The following is a 24577-nucleotide window of genomic DNA, read 5'->3' as shown; positions in this document are numbered from 1 at the left end:
CACCTAACTCTGCTCATAGAAATAGAAAAAAAAAAACAAAAAATAGAATAACATATTTTCCCTCTCCACTTCTTCGTACTTATATTATACCCAAATATACTTATGCAATGGACTTTGAAAATAATATTCCATACATAATTTTGATTACTCACATACATCAAAGTTTAGATTTAGATATGCTAAACCCAAATATGCTAAAGATTAAAAGACAGAGAGTCTACTCAGTTTTTAAATGATCAGTTACCGAAAATTTTACTGACAACAAGTAATTTCTGAAAAAGTTTTTCAGCAGTGGCATGCCTCTAAAACAAAAAATGACATTTCGGCCAAAACCGGTTTGGCTCAGTGGATAGAGCGTCAGCCTGCGGACTGAAAGGTCCCAGGTTCGATTCCGGTCAAGGGCATGTACCTTGGTTGCGGGCACATCCCCAGTGGGGGGTGTGCAGGAGGCAGCTGATCAATGTTTCTAACTCTCTATCCCTCTCCCTTCCTCTCTGTAAAAAATCAATAAAATATATTTTTTAAAAAAATGACATTTCGGGCACACATCTCCTATATATGAATATTTATTTTTATATAAGTATTAATATACTAATAGACTAATATAATTTGTTACATTATAATTGTCATATATGTTAAATACATTAACAGAAACTTAAAATGCAATAAATATAACTAAGTGCTCTAATATGTTCTTTCTGAACTTTAATACAGAATGCAGAATTTGCAAGATGTTGCTACTTCACAACGTCTAATTCTCTCTCCATTATCTTGGAACTACAATTAAATCTAGAGAAAACCTGGTTTCTCTTTATGACAGCTACAAGACAGCAAGGTTAAAAGGCCAATGGTCTCACCAAAGGATGGTGCGTGCCTTGCAAGGTGTGGGTGGATCAGTAGAAATCCATCGTATCAGAAACACATGCACACTTGGAGTTGTGAATTAACAGAGATCTTGAAAATCATCTAGTCCAGTGATTTTCACTCACTATATATATATATATATATATATATATATATATATATATATATATATAGTATATATTAGAGGCTTGATGCACGAAATTTGTGCAAGGGGCTCAGCCCCTGCTGCTGCAGCGACCGCCTCTGCCTCGCCTCCCACCTGCCGTGGCAGCCACCGTGGCCCTGGCAGCCCTGGCTTCTTCCGGAAGGTCGTCTGGAAGGACGTCTGGTCTAATTAGCATATTATACTTTTATTATTATAGATATTTTAGCTGAGGAATTTTTTTAAATGACTCTTTAGCAGATGGCCAGTATCCAAGTGAACTAATAATGTAACAACACTTTTAATTTAGCTACAAATTCTCCCTTTCCAACATAGGAAATCTGAACTGGTTTGTACTTCTGATTCAGAGAAAGGTGGCCATCTCCAACAGAGAGAGCGGTAATGGCTCTTCTTCCCATTTTCTTGTTGTAAAATAAAATGTATTCTGTATATAATTTACAGATAAACATTTTATTTTAACTGTACTTATTATTTAGACATTTTCTTAACACTTAAATTTGTACAATTAAGACCATTTAAGGGTATGGTTTTGGAGAAATGGAAATTTCAATAATCCACAGAACATCTTGTGATCTTTCTAGATCAGCTTCAATTTGGTGCCTACATTTCATGTATTTAAATGAGTTAAAACAACCATTATTAAATAAGAGACTTTTAAAAAAAGCAGCAGCAAGAGTTTGGAAATCTGTATCACTTGCCAGATGCATTCACCTGTATCACTAATACTGTAAGGTCTCCAGCATCCCATAATACTCAGGTAACAATGCTGTACCATGCCCTCCAACAGTCCTTGTTCCCCCTGGCCTCACCCACCCAACCAGGAGGGCATTTTTTAGGACAAAGTCAGACCAAAGATTTGTTTTTCATCCCACTGTCCACTACAGATTGATGAAGCCTACCATATTCGCTTTTTCTCAAGATTATTTTCTCTCTAGCTTTAGCCTGCAGAATGTACATTAGAGCCATCCTACGGACATCAGGGAAAATTCTAGGATTCTTTACCATTACATACTCATTGAAACCAATCATAGTAATTCGTTTGTATGAGAAATTGATATTCCCCTCCTTTCCTTTGAAGAAAAGTCTGTTAGTACTAGTAATTGCCTTTTCCTCTTCACAGAGTGATTGCATTACCCATGGTCTTTAAGCTGCTTTGGAGATAATTTTTGTCCTTGTTTTGAGTGTTATACTTGAGTTTCCTAATCCCTCCTTTTTTAAGTTATTAATACTGACTTGAATTTTAGAATTCCACCCCCCCTTTTTTTTTTTAACATAATGACCAGAAATCACTATCCATTCCTCCAAGTAAATCAGGGTGGGAAGTTCTGCTCTAAAATGACCTTCCCTTGTCCTGACCGGTTTGGCTCAGTGGACAGACCAACGGCCTGCAGACTCAAGGGTCCCAGGTTCGATTCCGGTCAAGGGCATGTACCTTGGTTACGGGCACATCCCCAGTAGGGGGTGATCAATGTTTCTAACTCTCCCTCTCTTCCTCTCTGTAAAAAATCAATAAAATATATTTTTAAAAATAAAAATAAAATGACCTCCCTTTATAATGTTTGTAACATACCTTAACAGAGGCTACAGTACACCATCAAACTAGCTTGAGAAAGGAAAAACAAAAAGCTTTTTTTTTAAAGTTAGTGTGGTTCTAAAATTCCTGGCATTTAACATATAATTTGAAAGCCACTCTCATCACTCAGGAAAGCCCCTTTCTCTACCCTCTTACTATGTTTCATATAAAAACCACAGCACCAAGCACCAAATGAACATTTATTATAAACTACTCATTGCTTCTTAATGTTTGTTTGCAAGGCTTCAATAAAGGAAGTAACTTTAAAATTTTTCCAACACTATTAAACTTCTTAGCCTTTATTCCTTTCTTGCTTATATCATAATCCTCAAACACCAGGAAATCAGCTCATATGCCTCAGATATGTTCCATGTGACTCAGAACAGTTTAACAGGTATATCTGGGGCTAAAGAGAAAACTGTTAGGCATCACAGTTAATAAAGGAATTTTTATGTTAATTATAAAATAGAGTTGGGTTTCAAGTACTAACCCTCAGGCTGGTATATTCCTACTAGCAGATTTAGATCTGGTGTTCCAACATTTATGCTCACCAAAGAAAGCCAATGAAAACTGCTACACAATAAAGTGACTATACCAACTTGTGTGTGTGAGGGGGGTAGGGGGAGCAAACACTTTGCTGGGTGCTCCTGATTTTCCAGATGTCTTATTCTCTCACTGAATCCTTACAAAAGCCCTAAGAAGTAAACAGTAATACCATAGCATGGGATGCCTGAGGAAGCCTGAGGTTTTCATAGAGCCAGTGCCCAGGCAGAACCCAGGTCTGCCTGACACAGTCATACTGACTCAGTAATGGTAGTGGTACTCGATAAGTCAACCCATAAGAGCAGCAAAGAGCAGACACGAGGGAAAGTAGAGTTGATGACTCTACTTTAGAGGTCACCTTGGACATGCCCCATTTTTTTCTGAGTCATTTTTTACAAGACTTCCTATTAGCATTATATTTTAACACCCGATGTTCCATCCCCACCCACCTCGATAAGAACAGAAACCTGTTCAATTGCAGGATTGTTTAAAAAGTACAGACACGTCCTTGAAGGCTGGCAGTTCAGGACTAGCATTAAATGTGCTGTCATCTTGCATATTTTCCAGAAAGTTGTCTGACATACTCCTAGAGGAACAGAGGTGGCAGTGGGGAGGAGTACAAAGATAACTTAGATCCCCAATTTTTAAAATTGTGTTCAAAATAAAGATTATTACAGTGTGGTGCCCTCTAGACTAGGGCAAGATGCTCTTAGAAAATGGACATAATGACTTTTTCACAAAATATTAAACTCTTTGGACTTTAATTTCCGTCCCTTCACAGATGGCCTGTAGGAGCTGTAAGGGCTTTTGCAAGGTTAACTTTCTTGAGTCTGGTTAAGAGGCAGGGTCAACGGTGACAACACTGGGTAAAGGAAGTCAGACAGTCCTTAGGGTCTTGTCAGAGAAGGCTAAAACTGGTTGAGATTCTAACACTGAAGATCGTGTGATGCTGTACACATGAGCTTTGGGCCCAGATTGGCGCTAGAGCGTAACAGCTATAACTTGGGCAATTTCAGCCCAACTTCCCTTATTTATAATGTGGGAATAAAACTTCAGCCTCACAGCGTTATAAAGATTAAATGAGACAATGCCTGAAAAGCACTTAGTATAATGCCTAACATGGTGCTTAATAAACAATAATCATTATGAGGATGTTCTTTGTACTAAAGGAGAAACTGCACTTCAGAAGATTAAATGGGATCACAGGCCATTTCGCTATTGGGGAATAGGGAGTCCCAACTCAGCTTCATCTGAAACCAGATTGCCTCTAAATAATGTTACCAACACAGGACCAGAAGAGGTAGGTCTGTGAAATTTTCAAATGCTCTGCAATGCTTTTTTTGTTGTTGTTGTTCATTAATAGAACTGACTTTACAGCCAACTTTTTCCACTTTTCCTGACCTCCACTTCCTTTCTAAACTAACTCTGAATTCCTGTGTGTTTTTGACTGAAGGCTCTTGAATCTACTTTGCCTGACATTCTGTCACTGCTATTTCTTTCTCCTGTACTCTAAAGAAAGCAGACATGAGAGAGAAAGGTATTGGAGGAATCTTATTTAGGGGCATGTTTCCTTGCTAACTATTTAACATGCTGTGTATATAGATGTGTCTCTGTAAATAAGGTACAGACTGTTAGTTTCAGATTTTGAATCACATAAAGAAATAATCTGAAATAGCATTTAGAGATCAATGCATTTTAAAGGGCCTGTTGAAGAGTGAGTGTTGGGCACTATCTGTAAGCACACTCTCTGAGAAGCAAACGGAGTTAAGATTTCATACTGAGCTCATCAACAGAGGCTCAGGCAGAAATGCTCATTCCTCGTTTTCCTGTTTGTCTTCATTAGTTATGCAGCCCAACCTTGTTTCTTCTTGTCGTTGTTATTGTTGTCATCATAGTCATTTTGAGGATTTTTTTAAAAATCTGGGCAAATGGGTCAACTAAAAAAAAGGTGGGGGGGGGGGAGGGTTCGCTTTTCTAATCCATGTCCATTTAGAGCCGAAGAGGCAATTATAGCAGGCCACTGCTTTAGGCCGTACAGACTGCGCACTTCACAACTGCCATCCACATTGTCGGCCAAGGGACACTCACTCATAGCTGAACTTAAAAACTATTCACGTCATTAAAGTCTAAATTTAGAACGAAAGGAAGTCTTAACATACTTTTTACAAGGATGTCTTTTTCCCTAGAGTGCTGTTTATTAGGCACGCTAAGTTCTTTACACTAAATAGATTTGCTTTTTAGAGATGATTTAATTTATTTAGATGTACTTTACGTCAAGACAGAAAGATGATGGACAGGACAAAAACTCAACAAAAATAGATTGAATGCCAAAATGATCTTCTTTGAATTTGAGAATGACTACATGTCTCACACGCCAGTGACTTGCAATTACTAGTTGAATTTACACCTCCTATAACAGCAGCTTGTTCGTGTCAGGATTTATCTGGCTCCGAGAGAAATGGCAGCTGCGGGGGTGATTCACAGAAACCAGCTCTCAGCGAAGCAGCTGCTGCTGAAGCTCTGCTACACACATCAATCACTTGCTGATTGCCGCAGCTAGCTCAGTCACATCCTCTGCTCGGGTGGTTGATTTTGTGGTTGCCGATATTTGGATTGCAGGATTACTGCTGTCATAGCAGACTGCGCTAGCTGAAATAACATCATCTTGTGGACCTTCACGTATGAGGAAATCCACGCAATCATGACAATACAACCCTGGGTGAGAGAAGTGATGAAAGGAGCATTCACGCTTAATGCAAAGAGCCTGATTTTCAGCAGAGTGATTCCACTCACCTCCATGCTTCTCAAACTAAAATAAATATTGACTACCCATAATTTGGTATTTTCAAAACCTTTTCCAATCTGTTGTTAAGCAGTTAAAATATTGAAGCTAAATATAGTTATTTACTTTTAAGGCTTGACAAATTTCATATTGTTGATTTCAGTTCATCAATCTGGACTAAGTATCAATTCTACAAATGCCGTCCCTTCCACAGACACAGTCATGTCCTCTTTGCTTAGACTTCATGGCCAAGAGAGTTTATTATATGTTCAGAATGGTAATCACTAGAATCCCTAAAAGGCATGAATATTTTGGAATTAAATAAGAGTAAGTGCTTAGTCTTCTCACTCATCCAGAAATTTGTTTGACATTTCCAACTCATTTGTCATGGAAAATTGAAGGTGATTAATTTTCATGTTCTTTAGAATATTTTAATATCTTGCTGCACAGGATAAATGTTTTTCATTCTTTCTTGTTTTTCATTTTTTCTTTCTGTTGTTGACTGTCATTCTCTGTGTCTTTCTATGTAAAAGGTTCTTGGTTTTTACTTTTTTCTTTATTTGTGTCTTCTCAAGATAGCATAAGCAGAAATATCTCGGCTAATAGGTTTGCCAGTTACTCTACTTTTGCATTTACAAATTCCCCTCTTGCTACTTCATTAAATCAAAATTAGTCACATACATAGACAACGTTATGGCAAAAAGGTTTGAGACTTGAGTTTACTAAATTAGAAATTCAAATGCTAATTAAGAATGTCTTCCTTCAAAAAGTGAAATCCTTGCCCTAACCGGTTTGGCTCAGTGGATAGAGCGTCGGCCTGCAGACTCAAGGGTCCCAGGTTCAATTCCGGTCAAGGGCATATACCTTGGTTGTGGGCACATCCCCAGTAGTGGGGTGTGCAGGAGGCAGCTGATTGATGTTTCTCTCTCATTGATGTTTCTAACTCTCTCTCCCTCTCCCTTCCTCTCTGTAAAAAAATCAATTATATATATATATTTTTAATTTTTTTTTAAAGTGAAATCCTTGCCATGAGCCTTAGTGATGGCAGAATAATCCTTAAAGCTTATCCCATGCTTGTGTGGGGAAATAAATCAAGTACCTAAAGATAAATCATGTAATATCCAAAGGGCCTTGCAGGATGATTTTGTACTTAGTTTGATTTATTAATAGATTCATCATTCCCAATGTTTCCCTGAGGGAAACAGCATGATAAGGGCTCAATATTCCGATGCCAATGATTTTGAAAATGTGTACTAACTCTCTGGCTAGAAATTTAAAAATATACAGATGTATTTTATGTGTGTATATAAAGCCTCAATAATTTTGTTATTTAAATTAATAGAGTAAATAAAATTCTGAGAGGTAGAGATCTTCAAACATCAAGAAAAAATTATTTTAAAGTATTTAGAAGCGCATCCATTTCCATGTAAATAATATACAAATAAAACATCTTTATTCATTTGAAAAGTCCATCTGGCTTCTATTTGGCAAAGTCTAGCTTTTATTCTTCATAAAAAATAGTTTTGATTAAAAAATTCAAGCCTACTGTTTATTTTTATAAAATGTTAGTTCCATTAGGCCATGATTCTGTTGTACTTAATACTATGTCTCCAGTATCTAGAAGAGTGCCAAGCAGATGGTAAATAGGTGCTTAATAAAACTTCATCAAATGAATATTAAATAAATTAATAACTGCCATTTTAATATAAATATCTAGCATTACCAAGTGCCTCAAATGAGCCAGAAACTCTCTATTTTGTTGTCTTTTATCCTCAAACAGCTCTATTGGGGAGGAACCAATGTCATCTCCATTTTATGCATGAAACTAAATTCATAGAGGCTAAGTAAATACCCAAGGTTGCCCATTTAGAAAGTTTGGGGATTTAACCCCAGTTCTCCCTGACTGCAGCGCCTGAGCTTAATCCCTGTTTTACAGGAACAATAATAGTACTATTAGTACTAGCAACAATATAGTAATAATAATAACATTCTCAAGGCAGATATGACTGTCCTCATTTCATTGATGAGAAGCTAAAGCTGGGAGAGGTTGCCAAGCCACAAGCTGGTTAGTGCTAGGGTCAAGACTCAAATTCAGGTGTTGAGTCCAATTCAAACACACAAACCAAGTATTACTGCTACTTCTTGCTTTCTGGAGATAAGGATTTTCCTAGAGCTTGGCAAACTAGAATTGATGCTTTCCTGAAACTACTCCCCCAAAGCAGCCTTTTCTCTCTGAGCCTTGCGACTGTGATTTCAATAGCACGTCAAGGCAACAAAGAAAGAAGGGGCACACAGCACCGGGACCGTTTCAATAATGGTTCCTGGATAAGAAATCCATTCATGGTTATCTGATTTATTTTCACTCCATCTCCTCATAGAATATAAACCCTCCCATTTGCCTTTAGTCATGTTTGTGCCTTATGGTTCTGATACTGCACTGTTCTTGTTTTATCATATCCAAAGTTGACCAAATCCATTCATGAGAATATCTCCTTAATTCCCACAACTTTTCTGAGATTACACTATATCCTTTCTTTATTTTGTGATGAACTGTGAAGAGGCAAAGGCACAATTAGAATGAATGCTGAAGCTTCCCTATTGAAGAGACTCCTGTTTCCTCCAGACACCTTGTTGTTAGTGACCCCTGGTTCAGATTAAAGGTAAGAAGATGTAACAGCCAGCCATGGTCCTGAGTCAGGTCTGCTCTTGCCAAGAACATGAGGCCCTCCCCTGGCATCCTGTATAATAAAAACCTAATATGCTAAGTGTCCGGTCATCCATTCAACCAATCAAAGCATAATATGCTAATGATATGCTAAGGCCACTCAACCACTCGCTATGACGTGCACTGACCACCAGGGGCAGGCAGTTGACTGGTCAACCAGTTGCTGTGACGTGCACTGAGCACCAGGGGACAGATAGTCAACCGGTTGACCAGTTGCTTTGACATGAACTGACCACCAGGGGGCAGGCTCTCTGACCAGTGGGTTAGTTTGCTGCTGGGTTCTGGCCGATTGGGACTGAGTGAGATGGGCCAGACATGCCCTGGAGCCCTCCCGTGGTCCCTCCCCAGCTGGCCAACCTCCCATGTCCCTCCCCAGCCTCGATCGTGCACCAATGGGGTTCCTTAGCCTGGCCTGCGCCCTCTTACAATCTGGGCTGAGCCCTCCCTCTGCCCCCAAGTGCATGAATTTTGTGCACTGAGCCTCTAGTTCATTTATAAAGAGTGCTTCACACAGAAGGCCCCTAGCACTAAGGAGCTCAACTTCATTAAACTTCCATAGTGATGTCCACATTACATCATGAGAACAATAACTGTAAGCTTGATAAAAAGGTGAAATGAGTGTACAAATGAATGAAGGCAATTAGTGAAACATAAAAGTTGGGTGACTGGATTTATTGTACCTCAAGGGATAATATTTAAGTCATAATTTTAAAGCACTCAGCCAAGCCAATATATTTCCTACTCCATTTTAGAGTAATAAGTAGCCAAAAGTTATAAATATCATACATATCATTACTTTTCTGAATTTATAAATTGAATTTGACTCATCATTTAGTAAGGATCATTCAATTACCATAATTATATAGTAACTAATCCAACTCCCATATGTGCAGATGTTGTCACGGCATAATAATAAATGACTTCACCCAAAACACTTTTGCACACATAATATCTAATATTATGTCTAATATCCTACTAAGTACTCCAGCATAGCACAAAACCAATGTATTCCAAAAACATTTAGAGACCTTTAGAAGATAAAAAGCACACAATATTTCTAATTATTCCCAATTAGTAAACTAAGGGTCCTGGCAGGTTTTTCTTTAAAATTTGTCTGAAAGATTATTAAATTTAATTTTAATACATATCCTAATCAACATTAGGTAAAGAGCTTAATCTAGAGATTTGGGACAATAGCAGAGAACTAGAATCTGTGAGTGTTTTTTTAAGGTTAACATGTACACCAGCACATATTGGACATTTGACAAAGCCCTTATCTTTAGTTATGTCCTTTAATTGCTCTAGCAAGAGCTGCATGGTTTCTGCATCTGTGAGCCTGTAGTGAGAGGACTTTTATTGGTTGCATAAATACTTTAAGATGTGGGTGAGAGCCAATGTTTAAATTTAATTACTCCTTAATCTTTCAAAGCTTAGAAACACACAGCTGAAGAGAGCTCAATAAAATATCAATACAGTTTGCTGGAAACATCAATGTAAGGAAGATCCCATGCAGTCCTTGCTTAACTCTGATGGAAAAGGAAGCAGCCTGCAGACATCCCCAAAGCAAGAGACAATCCAAATACTTTCCGTAATCATCCTCTCATAAATTCCCCTCATTATTCATTCTACACATTACCCTGAAAACTAAAGCTAAATTAGCTCCAAAATATCATCTTAACGTCCGTCATTGCTATCAATAAAAAGTAACTATTGACACGAACATAAATCACGATACTAAATTATGAAGAATAGGTTCATTTTGGCTGTAAACAATCACCAACATCTATTGCAAGTCAACTGAATAACCACTCCAGAAAACAAAACAAACACAAGCATTTCTGAACATTTGGGTGACCTTTATGAGAGCTCCAAAGAAATAAGTAGCCAAGAGCAGCAATGTTAAACGTAAGTTGGATAAAGGGAAAAGCCAAGAGCAACCAATTGAAAGCTTTCATTGTCATTTATTTATTTAACAAATATGTACTGAACAACTAGAAGCTAGTGTGGGTGGGGGGGGGGGGGATGGGGGAGAGAGGGTAATGTGGTAAACAAAAAAGACAAGAACCTAAAGACTAAGGGAGATTATAGAACATATATAAGTGATCCAATACATATTTTACAGTTTTCATGAAGGCTGTTAAGGGGGTAAATCAGTTGCTAGAGAATAATGAGAACTCAAGAACAATCTAAATTAGGGGAAGAGATCAGAGACAGCCTCTCTGAAGAGGTGAACCAAGTGAAGCTATACATGGCAAATATATTGTGCGCCTTAGAGCAAACATGTGGATCGCTGGTGACCTTGTCCTCATTGATAAATGATATTTTTTTACCCACATGCCATTTCTACCTCTACATTCTCAATATCACATTTTACAATGTTGGGATGCTCTTGTTTACCTTCTCTTCCACCAGCAAGAGTCCCAACTTCTCCATCAACCTCCTTACTCCCTCGTTCCTCCCAGCTGGATTTCTGGTTGGCGGGCTGCATGTCTAAAGCTGTAACTTGTCTCATTTTCGGTTCTTATAAGTGTATTTCTAGTATCACATGAGCTCACTCATCTAGGGGAAATGATGAACAACATAGACTGATGAACAAGAACAGCATCGATCAGACTGTCAGACCTCAGAGGGAAGGTAGGGGAGGGTGGGGATAAGGGAGATAGATCAACCAAAGGACTTGTGTGCTTCCATATGAGCCTAACCAGTGATCACGGACAACAGGGGGGTGGGGGCATGCGTGGGGTGGGGTTTGGATGGGAATGGGGGGGATGAGGACAAATATGTGATACCTTAATCAATAAAGTAATTTAAAAAAATAAAGCTGTAACTTGGTGGTCCTGCTGCATCATATGGCCAGGGTCAGAGGAGTGAGACCAGCCAGCTGACATACGTAGGAACAAATCTCAGCACTGATAAATCAGTTTGTCTAAGGAGCTTTCTGTGATGTTATAGGAACAATTTCTTACCACAATAGCTAGGCAAGTTTATTTTTCTCAAATTCAAGTACTATATTTAAAATGTATTTAAGTAAACAAATTTCACTGAATTCCCTATGAACTGATACTTGCCAATTATTCAAAAATATGCTTAAAGTCTTAGTATTTGGTTTACTGAAAATAAAAATGAGATTTATGCTATTGTTGCTATTTTTAAAAAGATCATTTAAAGTTTGATGATATGATTTCTGCAACACAATATTCTTTTATGCAACAGACTTACTGGATCTGTTATCTTTAATGGCGATTAGCCTTACACTGGTCAGATTCTGCTGGCACAGACAATAGCTCAATAACCAATTGTTTTTAGGTGTAAACATTTGCAGGTGCTAAACCAGAAATTCTTATTTAAAAAGAAAGAAAAAACCCAATTCCTAAGAATATTACAAACCCAGGCAAACAAAAAACTCACAATGCCATATAAGATAAATTACTATCAAGGGAAGACCAAAAATACAAAAATATAATACTATTGTCATTGAGCTCAAATTTTGCAATTTCAAGCACCTTCTTTAGTTTCTAAGTTTCAAAGCCTTATAGCTGGACAGAACATAAATGTTTCTCAATGTTTTATAAATAGAAGAGTAAAACCTAAAATGACTATTTTCCTATGAATTTTCTTATATCGGTTATCCAATTTTTTAAAAAAAATTAAGTTACTTTTGTTAGCACTATAAGTAGTAAGTTTATGCTTTCAAACAATCCACATTACCCCTCCCCCCATAATATTCATGACAATTAGCAGCTATTTCTATGTTTATTATATGTCTTCTCTACTAGACTATTAACTCCCATGACAGCAAGTACCATTTCCGTTTTTGTTCCATATCCTCAGATCTTCGGGATTAGAGCTTGGGAAAGCCTGGGAGAGGCAGCAGAAGGAATTTGGCCGCAGGCACCAAGATTATTTGGTCTAAAATAAGACAGAGGTGATCACAAATGGAAGCAGGGAAAGGCACCTAGTGCAAGAGGGCGGTGCTGGTTGTCACAAGATTAGCTATTGGATTGGTCAGCTCAGCTAGGCTCTAGTCCCCAGTTATTCAAACACTAATCTAGATGGTGCTATAAAAAAATTTTACAGATGTGATTATCATCTATAATTAATTGGTTTAAATAGGGGAGATTATCCTCAATAATCTGGGTGGGCCTAACCCAATCAGTTGAAAGAACAGAGCAGTGGTTTCCCTGAGGAAGAAGAAATGCCACCTATCAACTGTGGCTTCAGTTCCTGCCAGAATTTTTCCATCCTGCTAACCAGTCCTGTGGATTTTGGACTTGCCTAACCAGCCTCCATAATCACATAAACCATAATCATATCATCTCTTCCTTGGCCTGTTGCTCCTAACCATTCTATAGAAAAGGGGAACTAAAACAATGAGCTCAGGACTTGACATTCTCAGCTCAAGCTCTACATAAATGACTGAAAGCTTCTATGTCCAACTAGAAAGAAGCCTGTATTTCCTGTAGCTGCAGGATTGAGATTTCAAACCCCCAAACTTATCCTCTAAATTGTTGAATTACAACACAAACTGAATTCCCAATCTTGCAGAACAGCTTTTGTTAAAGTGAGGGCATTGGGTGGGAAAGAACTGGATCTGAAAATTGGAATAGAGACATCTGAAAAATCCCAAAGAAGCTGAAGATATCAAACCCCTAAATTCTGCTGAGAGTCATCTTTGCCAGTAAAAGGCACCTTTTCACTTCTGTCTGAGGAGGTTGACCCCTGCTTTGCCTGAAGAACTTGTACTAGCCTCTCCCTACCTGAAAGACAATGCTGAGTCTCCTTGGGAGCTAACAGGGCCACCCCTCTTTGCTTTTAGAATTACAGCTAGACTCTGTCTAGTAGACCCCAAAGAGTGAGATACATGGTCCATGAGGAAGTGGGCTTAATGCCAGAAGACCTGCATAGTTTTTCCAATTTATACAGACAGAAACCTACCTGGGGAATAAGTGTGTACATGGATAGTGAGGGTGTTGGATCACTGTGGAAGTCAAAATGCCAAAACTCAGCACGTTGGTATACTGTAAAATAAATGCTAAAGTGGCTTTATCATGTTAGACCAGAGTATCCTGAAAGAAATGAATTTGTGAAGAGAGCCCCAGCATCCTTGAGGATCTCTGTGGTCACACTTCTCTACAGATCAGAAATTACAGTAAAAACTGCTGCCCTTGAACTTGGATTTCTGAATGCAATAGGGATAATTGGGTGGCAGGGGCCAAGGTGCAGCCCTTAATCACCAAAGACAAGGTAGATGTGGTTACTATAATGGACAGCAGAGTCAAAGCAATAATCAGAATAATCTGACTTGCAAAGAGAGACCAAGGGTATGGCTAATTGATTATGGTGTCCCTAGAAAATAATCAGATGGGCAATTTAAAAAATTCTTACTTGATCTGTATAAGCATATGAGTTTCAGGACAACTGAACAGATGCCTATTTTGAATGATCAAAACAGAGTCACAACCTCTCAGTCAATTCATAGACCTGACCTAATTTATAGACCCAGAGCCCCTTAAATGAAGGGAAAGCTGGCTCCCTTTGAAACCCTGCTATACCGTCAAAAATTCACATTGTTGACCTTACTTATAGCCTTCTCCAAAAGAGCCTGCAACAACTATTTATTAAGGCAGTGGTCGGCAAACTGCGGCTCGCGAGGCGCGGTTTGCCGCTCTGTTGACTAATGAGTTTGCCGACCGCTGTACTAAGGTAACTATGCATTGGAGAAAGGAAAATGATCAAAGTGGCCCAAATGCCCATGGCTCCTTCTCCTACTACATTGCCTTCTCTCTATCAGCCCATTCCTATTGCCTCATGGGGAGTTCCCCAAAACTAGTTGACTGAGGAAGAGAAAACTTGAGCCCGGTTCTGTACAATGTGTGGGCACCATCTGAAAGTGGACAGTTGTTGCATTCCAGCCCCTTTGTCAGACATCCTGAAGGACAATGGTGAAGGGAAATCCTCCCAGGGAGAACTTTGAACAATGATTCTAGGTATTCATTTGATTGGAGAGAGAAATGGCCAGAGGTACAAAACTGTACTAACTTACAGGCTGTGGCCAACGACATGACTGGATAGTCAGTAATTTGGAAAGAAAATAATTGGAAATTTGGTGAAAAGAAAATTTGGGGACGAGGTATATAAATAGACCACTCTTTTTTTATTGTCAAAAGTTTTACATATGTTTCTTTTTTCCCGATTGATCCCCACCCCCAGCCATTCCCACCCTGGGCAAGCCCCCACCACCCCAGTGTCTGTGTCCATTGGTTATGCTAATATACATGCATACAAATCCTTTGGTTGCTTTTTAACCGCCCCCCCCCCCACCTCCCCTGCCATTTTGTCTCTGGATCTAATTTCGTTCATCAGTTTATGTTGGTCATTATATCCCACATATGAGTGAGATCATATGATATTTATCTTTCTCTGACTGGCTTATTTCGCTTAGCATAATGCTCTCCAGTTCCATCCTTGCTGTTGCAAGTGGTAAAAGTTCCTTCTTTTTTATAGCGGCGTAGTATTCCATTGTGTAGATATGAATAGACCACTCTTAATGGGAAAAGAATATAAACATATATGTGTCCTATGTGGATGCTCACCAAATGGTCACCTCAGCACAGGAGGATTTTAATAATTAAATGGATAGGATGACCTATTTTGTGCATACTGTGACTTTTCCCCAGACACTGCTGTCATTGCCCAGTGGGCATATGAATAATAGTCATCAAGGCCGAGGTGAAGATCATACGTGGGCTCAGTAACGCAGAATTGCTCTCCTCAAGGTGGACCTGGCCACAGCCACCGCTGAGTGTACAATCTGCTAGCAGCAGATACAACACTGAGTTCCCAATATGGCACAAGGATGATCAGCCAGCTATCTGGTAGCAGATTGATTATCCTGGACTGCTTCCATCATGGAAAGGGAGAAGTTTTATTCGTACTGCAATGGACACTCTGGATATCAATTTTCTTTACTGCTGCCAAAACTGCTATCCACACATTTACAGAATACCAAAATTCATCATCATGGTATTCCACACAGCATTGCCTCTGATCAAAGGGCTCACTTCGCACCAAATTAAGTCAGTGCTCGTTCACTGGGATTACCATGTTCTCCAACTCCCTCCAAAATGGGCCTCTGAGTATCAGGCCCCAGCCCCAGCCCCAACCCTGGACTCCCACTATCTGTGATCAGACTCTCTGTTTATCTGCCTGGATATCTACGCCTGCTTCCAGACTCTGTGTCACCAGGGCCTGCCCACAAGCTGGGACACCATCTGTTACACCTTGCTGGCTTTCCTGGATTCCTACCCCCTGCCTGCCAGGACCGCCTCCTCCTGTTGCCGTCATCATTCTCTCTAAATAATAAGCCCACTATCTTGGCTGGACTTTCTCCCATCAGCTGAAATGAGTTCCAGTTTCAATGGTCTCTTTCACGCTGGTGGGCACGTCCTGTCTTTGACAAACAAACGAATCCATCCATCTACCACCAATCTCTTATTCTGAAGACTGCTATATGTCCTACGAAATATTTCAACTTCACAGGTATCAAGCTCAATTAAAAGAGACTGTGGATTGTATCACAAAGAGTTATGGGTGTGTGACAAGGCAAAAAGATAGACGTCGTGTACCAACCTGTACTAAAGAAAACTGATAAACAGTGAAATATTTTCACTGACACTACAGGGGTGAAAAGCAATCATAGCATTGTTTTCCAAACAGACTGCCACCCAAAAGGATATTTATAAAGTCAGAAATTGAAAAATGAAATAAGTGACATTAACCCTTTAGAAGGTAAACAAAATGTCCACACAACGTGAAAACAAGTTCCAAGCACAGTTACGGGGCTCTCACATCTACACAACTATGAGATACTGTATGTAGATTTTTGCCTACATTGCCAAGCAATTTTTTTAGTTACACGTAGGCCTTAAGTTAAAACAAATGACAAAAAGTGATCAATGGTTAAACATATAGCCACTACCACTCTACAGAGAAACAATGTCTTCACCAGCATAAGTTCAGTAAGTTAAAGGTGTGTTCAAAACAAAGGCAAGAAACAGAAACTTAAAATAATGGAATCTTCAAACTGGACTCTTAGAAACATCAAATCCAATGAAATCCCATCACATTAAAGTTTTATTGAACAGTCATATAGGCACTATGCTAAGTGCTTTACAAATAGAGACTGATTTAATCTTCTTAATAACTTTATAAGGTAGGTACTATTGTCAGTTCTATTTTATAGATGGGAACCTGGAGACAGAGAGGTGAAGTAATTTGCCCGAGGACCAACAGTTAATAAATGGCACTTATTAAACAGCTAATAAGTGGGACTCAAATTTGGCAACCAGTGATTCAATCCAGTGCATCGTTCTGTACCTCTGGATGACTTCCTAAGACTCACGTAGCTAGATGGTGGTGAAGCAAGGTATAGAACAGAGATTAAACTTACATCGTCCGGTGCTCTTTCAACAAAATCTTTTGTGTCATTCAAACATTCACCTAGTGTCAGAAAGACTATAAACTCCCATATAATGGGCTCGTAAACTGCCGTAAGAGAAACAGTCAAAGAACTATAATAGTGAACTTGTTGAAATTACAAATTGATGTGATGTGATTAAGCTATATTTTGCATTTAAATACTTAAACACCAAAAGCTAATATGAAGGATACATTTTAAGTGAAGTGGCTCATTTTCAGTGACCCCCTAGCAGTCAGCTCACAAAGTGAAGCCATGTTGCACATGACACACAAAGAACATACAACCAGCCGAAACCGGTTTGGCTCAGTGGATAGAGCGTCGGCCTACGGACTCAAGGGTCCCAGGTTTGATTCCAGTCGAGGGCATGTGCCTTGGTTGCGGGCACATCCCCAGTTGGGGGTGTGCAGGAGGCAGCTGATCGATGTTTCTCTCTCATCGATGTTTCTAACTCTCTATCCCTCTCTCTTCCTCTCTGTAAAAAATCAATAAAATATATTTTTTTAAAAAATAACATACAACCACGAACTAAACTAAACGAAAGAGGAGCCTTCACACACAGACAATGGTTATATGACTTTGAGGGACATCGTCCTTTCAGCCCCGCCGCAGCAGCCGGGCCTCCGCATATGGAACTGTTATACACGAATGGCTTTGATAATAATCAGCGGCTGAAGTATCCATGATGTCTTCCAGAAATTTAAAGATGCATCATCAGAGACAAATAACAAAAATCAGCTCATGTGCAGCTTTTGGACAGTGGTTTCATCTTTTCAAATGTTATATTCTTGACTTTCAGGGTTGTGTTTAAAATAACCACAAGCACGGATACTCCCCCACCGACAGATTTTTATTTTTTATGACTATAGTTAACAATTTCTATGCTATGTACAATGTAGAATCAAAGGTTGACATCAATCAAAAATAGCATGTGTTCTCAACCCTCTGTACATTAGGGTTTTACAGGCTGAATTTATTTGTAAAGAAATCAAATTACCCCAATTTTATAAGTACATAATTAGGTACTTGATACTTAACCCATGCTAAATCTTTACTTTCAATGTATGATGTATCTTACATAGAGTACTTTAGCAATTAAATTACATTTCCAGCAGGTAGTCAAGAATACTGGTTTCGTTTATCTTATAAATGTATAAAACAACTTTTAAAAATAATAACAAATTTGAAATTAGTGAAGTTTAAAAATTATTTGCAAGACTTTTGATCCTAGGAGTTGTATTAGAAATTTAAAATAAAAATGAAATGATGACTGATTTGCCCTAACTCCATGTACTATCAATGACATAATTACAATATCACCCTGCTATGAAAAACACCTGGTGAAGGAAACTGCAGACCCGAGTTGGAACCGAAACCCCTGGTTAATGAATGAGTCAGTTCTCTGTCTCCCATACGATCTTGGCACACCCAAACCTTGCAGAAACAGATATGTCACATTCATCAGCTAGCCAGCTGTTATCAAGACAACTAGGGCAAAGCCAAGCTGACAAATCAGTGGAAAAAAGATGACTTCTGATCACCAAGGAAACCTGACTTACCTGGCCACACTTTGCTACCTATTGCAACAAATGGGACTTGATCCAGTGGAAAGAGGCAGTAATTAGATTTATCTGAGCAGGGAGAAAGCAGGCATAAGGAAAAATATGATGGGTTAAAGCCATACTGTAACTAGCCATTCTGAAGGCAGGATATTAGACATTTCCTTGATGAGGTGGCCTTAAGAATCCATTATCTTACTTCTCTGCATATATATATATTTTAGTATTTTATTTGGGGGGGTGATTTAAATATTTTATTTAATTGTTGATAGTATTACAGATATCTCCAATTTCCCCCTTTTACCCCCCTCCTCCTAGCTTCTACGCCCTCCTCCCCCTCCCCCCCCCCCCCACCAACCAGGTCTTCACTACCCTACTGCTCATGTCCATGGGCTATGCATATTCTACATCATTTTTAAACATAAGAAAGAGCATGATGAAAAAAACAATGGGCTGGAAAGGTATATATCTTCGGGATGTTACCCCAAGCAATTGTTTGCTTTGGAGACTTGGGCTGAGTATTTCAAGGACTGCATTAAACCAACTGTGCTACTCAGAAAGTCATTTCACTCCCACAACCTTGTTTTCTTCAGATGCAGGCTAATCCTCCATTGTGACTTGCCTGGGAGAGTCCTAGTTTACTTCCATTTTCCCAACTTCCCATTTGGCTTAGTTTTTGTCATTTTCAAAAGTTCTCAGTGCTGACAATACATAAAGACATAAATTAGAATGATGTTTTCTCCTAACTCTTCCAGCAATAACATCCTGTCATCCATGATCACCAGATGTGAATAGCAAATGTCTTATCAAGGAAAACAGACATTTCACCAGGGAGAACAGAGCTGGAACTATATATAACTACACAGATCTCAAAAACATCGTGTCGTTAAAAAGCAATGTGATATTATTTTTGTAAAATTTAAAAACACAACCAGGACTAAACATTCAAATGATTGCATAAACACATGGGCAAAAGTATAAAATGGATTGGAACAATGTACACTAATTTATAGATGCTTCTGAAAGGAGACTTAACTAATTGTAAGATTTTGTTTCTTTAAAAATACTTTAAGCAAATATTATAAAATAAAATGAGTGTCAGTTCTGAGAGGTGGGAGTTGATTTTATTCCTTGTTCTTCTCTGACTTAAATGTCTGACATATAAATACAATAATATAAAACAGAACATGGACTAGTGAATCAAAGAGAAGGTGGAGCCAATCAAGAAAGACCTGGGAAAGTGAGCAGAGTATGGAAATGGCTCATTTATTGCAGCTGGTAAACACAACTTGCAGTCAGCCAGTCCTTTGAGTTGAGGCTACAGGCAATCACAAATTGTTTCATTGGCTCGTGTTGGCATAACCAGGATATAGCACAACCAATGGAGGCCCTTTTGGCTTTCTTAATGGCTAATTCAAATTCTTCAATGGCCAATACCAACAACATGACTAAAACACAGAAACGGATTGCAACACAGATACTTGGTTACAGCCAAAGCCCTAGCAACTCAAATTCATCCAAGTGCATGAGCAGGCTTTCTTTGAACAGGTCCTTGCACACTGTCCCAAATCCTTTCCAATATAACAAATGGAAGGTGACAATATAGGTCCCCTAGCATAATTCAAAGAGCTATAGACTGAGCAAAAAGGGAATCTTTCAACAGACAAATAATAAGCAAATACTAACAAAATGCAACAATTGGCCCAAATTGTTTTGGGGTTTTTAAATATATTTTTATTGATTTCAGAGATGAAGAGAAAGAGAGAGATAGAAACATCAATGATGAGAGAGAATCATTGATTGGATGCCTCCTGCACCCCCTGCAACCCCACATTGGGGATCCATCCCACAACCTGAGCACATGCCCTGACTGGGAATCGAACCGTGACCTTCTGGTTCATAGGTTTACCCTCAACCACTGAGCCACGCCGGCCAGGCGGCCCAATTTGTTTTTTAATGTCATGTGTTTACTGTTTCTCACTGCACATTTTAGAAATATTTTGTTTTTACAAACCCCAAGACAGGGAGAGAGGGCCTTACTACATTAATGGGTATCATTTTAACTTTCTGGATTGTTTGAGGCAGTCTAGGTGTTTCCCAAGACGAGACTCCAGGTCCCCATAACAGTCCCATTTATTGCATGCCTATTATAGGCTAAACATTTTAAATTAGTTCATTTACACTCATTATTTTATTCAATTCTCACTGCAGTCCTGTGAGACATATACTATTACTATCCCCATTTTTCTGATGCAGGGACTAAGACTCAGAGATGAGAAAGTTAGCCAAGGTCTAAGAGTGAAGTGCAAAGCTGGTCAGCTTGACTCCAAAGCAGCCTGAGAGTCCTTCATTATATTGTCATCAGGGGAGTCCCTCCCATGAATGAGCTCAATAACATATCCTGGAACCTTTGTCCTCAGGGATGAGTTCATTTCCAACCTTCCATCCTCAACCTGTCACCACCCCCACCCCCGTAGATAAATCCCCTGTGCCACATTCCTTCCTAGCGGTACCAAGCTTCTGGAACCATCTCTGTTACCAGAGGTAGCTTCTTATAATTACAGGCAGCCATTTCTCTGATTAAACAAAAATGTGTCTTCCTCTCATTCCCATCCACTCAACCAAGCTTCGCCTTCTCAATCACACAGAACAGGTGATATTCCTCATATAATTGAACAAAGTTAGCATATCATCCCTAAGATTTCCCCAAGTGCTAACCATCAGTCAGCCACTCCTGACATGACGCTCTCTTCAGTCCCTCACAGACCTGTAGTCAGTTTTTTCCTTGGTCAGCATCTCCAGTTCACAAACCCTGGGTTAGTGCAAAGCATCTACACGCTGTATCCGCAGTGCTCCCAAAGGTGCCGGCACAGGGTAAACGGGGGAAGGGCTCAATAAATACTTACTGAACAAAGGAATGAGAAAGGGTTTGCAGACACTGAGAACATTAAATGGCGATTCTGTTGTGATCACTACCAATTACTGCTACACTATCAAGGACCACCTTCATTCTTTGTATCTGTGTTTTCCTCTCCTTTGCAAGGGCTGTCTGTTCTGCTCTTCTGTTTGCTGGTTGTTTTCTTTGTTTTGTCACCCATTTTACCCTCTAGAACTCACCACTTTCAAATAGTTCTTTAACAGTCTTCAAAAAGTGACAGCCGGGCTAGCATGAAAATTAACAAGATTTCTTTCTTTACCTCTAGGTTTGTGCTTGTTTGACTTTGTTATTCTTATTTAACACAAAATGTCTAAGCCTGTCTTTTGCTTTTATTACTCATGAGAAGAAAACATTTTATACATTTCTTTTGGCTACATCTAGGCCTTTTTTCTGAGGATGGTCAATAATATAAAAACTAAATAGATATCTATTGCACAAATAAAGAGTCATGCTTAAACCAGTATTTGTTAGGGGGGGGGTGTTGAAGCTAGGGTCTAAACTCTATAATAATAATAATATTTATTATTATTATTTAGATTCAGACCTTTCCAGGCATGTCTCATGAGCCAGCAGGATAGATCTGCCGAGGATGTAACTTCATGAATTCTTATAAAAAGAGCATTGATGATGGCTGTTAGCCAACACCCAGGACCAAGACCTCTAAGTTTCGTGATAAAATGCCACCTATTAACAGTCCTAGTCCTTGTGTCAGAGAGGGAAGAACCTCTTTAGAGTTGATGGGTAAAGAGAGTTGAAGAAACAAACCTGATCCAAGGACAATGGTCAGGTTAGAAAGGAGGGGAAACGTGGCTGAATGCAGAACATTGGGTAATTTGATCGTGGGAACTAAAGGGCACCACAGATGAAACAGAGGCAGGGGTGGGGTTGGCCCATGTCAGCCAAGAGACCACTAGCAGAAAGACCTGGAACAGAGTGAGGGGCCTCAGGAGGAACAGCAGTGGCCACGAATCAACCCATTGCCAATGGACATGGAGATAGAATGGATATAAACAAGAAGACCAGGAAGTTCATGGGCCTGCTGGTTACCCTTTTCGTGAGCTATTTTGGGACTTGGAGTCTAGTAATTTTCCTAATAGAATCCAAGACAAAAAAAAAATCACTGTTTTGTTAGGGTTCATGTGAATTGATTGTCAAAGTCCATGCTGATATCACACACACACACACACACACACACACACACACACACACACAAAACCACCTTTTTCTCTTCATTTCATTGTTCATTGACCATGATACATTTTCCTGTCCCACTTGTTCTGGGGTCCCAGCATTAAAAAAGCAGAGCTACACTAGGAGATTAAGAAAACAATCTTTCCTGCACCATACTCTACCTTAAAACGGGAAATACTTCTCTCCAAATGTTATCATTGTGGCACTCCTCTCCAAGTATCCACTGCATAATTGAAGACAGAAAACTGGAATTATTTCATTTTTATTAGTGATAACATGTTTTAAGGCATTATAAAAATTCAGGTATTACTCAATGATGTTGTAAAGAACTTCTACTGAAATGAGATGCTCTGGCACGTGCCAGAAGTATAAAACTCTAGTTGAAATCCCTTACTCTCCTGGATGTTATAACTCAAATTTAGTTGACCTTTTTAGGTGAAACAATCCTAATTTCTAAGACATTGTCTTCTCTCTAACTCTACCTTTATTTTTAACAAGGGCATACTACATATTCACCCTACAAACATTTCTGCGATGCTCTGTGCCTGCAGCAGGTACAATAAATACCATAAGAGTCCTAGCCCAGGAAGGACTTTGCTTAGTAAACCTTCAAAATGTAGTGCATTTGGAATATAAGTCAGAAATTTATGGTTTATTAGTTCTATCCCCCCAAACATCAAGAAAAGGACTTTCAAACACATTGTTAGGCATGCAACTTGAGTTTCCTTTCTGTTTATATGTATAGAAGAAGTTCTAATATGTCCATATTCGAGTCTAACAATCTTCACCTATGGTTTCTGCCTTTAATGTCATATTAGACATGATTATAAAATTAGTCACCAATATATATTTTCCTTCAGTTGTTTCATTATGTTTAATTTCTTAATTAATCTGATATGTATTTGTATATCATATGAATAACATGCATATACAGATAATTGTAAAATAAAATGCTATCTTTATTTTGCTTAAATCTGTTTTGGGAATTTTCAAGCTGATTTAGCTCCTCTAAGTTTCTATTTTAGTAAAAAGTACCATATTGTCTTAGTGATTGTAACTTTATAATATTTGTAATACTTAGAATTAGAAGTTCCTTCTTCATTAATCTTTATTTTCTGTTTGCTTATTTGTTTTTGTTAATCCTCACCCAAGGATATGTTTCATTGATTTTTAGGGAGAGTAGTAGAGAGAGGGAAAGACAGAGAGAAATATTGATGTGGGAGAAATACATCGATTGGTTGCCTCCTGCATGAGCCCCTAACCAGAGTCCGGGCCAGGGAGAAGCCTGCAACCAAGGTTCATGTCCTTGACCAGAATGGAAACTGGGACTCTTTGGTCTGCAGGCCGACACTCTCCACTGAGCCAAACCGGCTAGGGCCATTAATCTTTATTTTCAAAATTTTATTTTCCCAGGATGTCCATTATTCCAGGTGAATCTTAATAGCCATTTTGCCAACCTCTCCATAAAAATCTCTTTTGGTTTCAAATTGACTTTCATTAACTTTATAAATTAATTTGGGGACACTACATTTTTACGATATTTATTATTCTCATCCAGGAATACAACACACATCTACATTACAGCTAATCTTTTGTGTTTCTCAGGAAAATGTTTTATTTTAGTTATTCTTGTACATTTCTTACATATTTTATTCATATAATATGTGATATTTCATTGCTATGATAAATGGGATTTCTTCATCGTTTTCAATTTGTAGCTGTAATAGGAAAGTCAATTGATTTAAATATATTTATTTTCTTGT

The 24577-nt window shown here is 38.7% G+C and overlaps 1 protein-coding gene across 2 annotated transcripts in view; it reads right to left on the bottom strand.

Moving 5' to 3' along the window:
* PKIB (cAMP-dependent protein kinase inhibitor beta) overlaps positions 1–24577 on the bottom strand; it is a 74710-nt gene that overhangs the window by 38266 nt on the left and 11867 nt on the right. Inside the window, exon 1 of one of the 2 annotated variants that reach the window (XM_079779659.1) lies at positions 22976–23082. The exons of the other annotated variant lie outside the window; for it this stretch is intronic. The gene's annotated coding sequence lies outside the window, so the exon portion shown is untranslated. Of the gene's footprint in view, positions 1–22975; positions 23083–24577 lie in introns of those variants that run through there. 2 annotated transcript variants of the gene reach the window in all.

This window comes from Cnephaeus nilssonii, assembly GCF_951640355.1.
Source record: "Cnephaeus nilssonii genome assembly, chromosome: 9".
NCBI classification, from domain to species: Eukaryota; Metazoa; Chordata; class Mammalia; order Chiroptera; family Vespertilionidae; genus Cnephaeus; species Cnephaeus nilssonii.
This window is presented reverse-complemented; position numbering and strand designations above follow the sequence as displayed.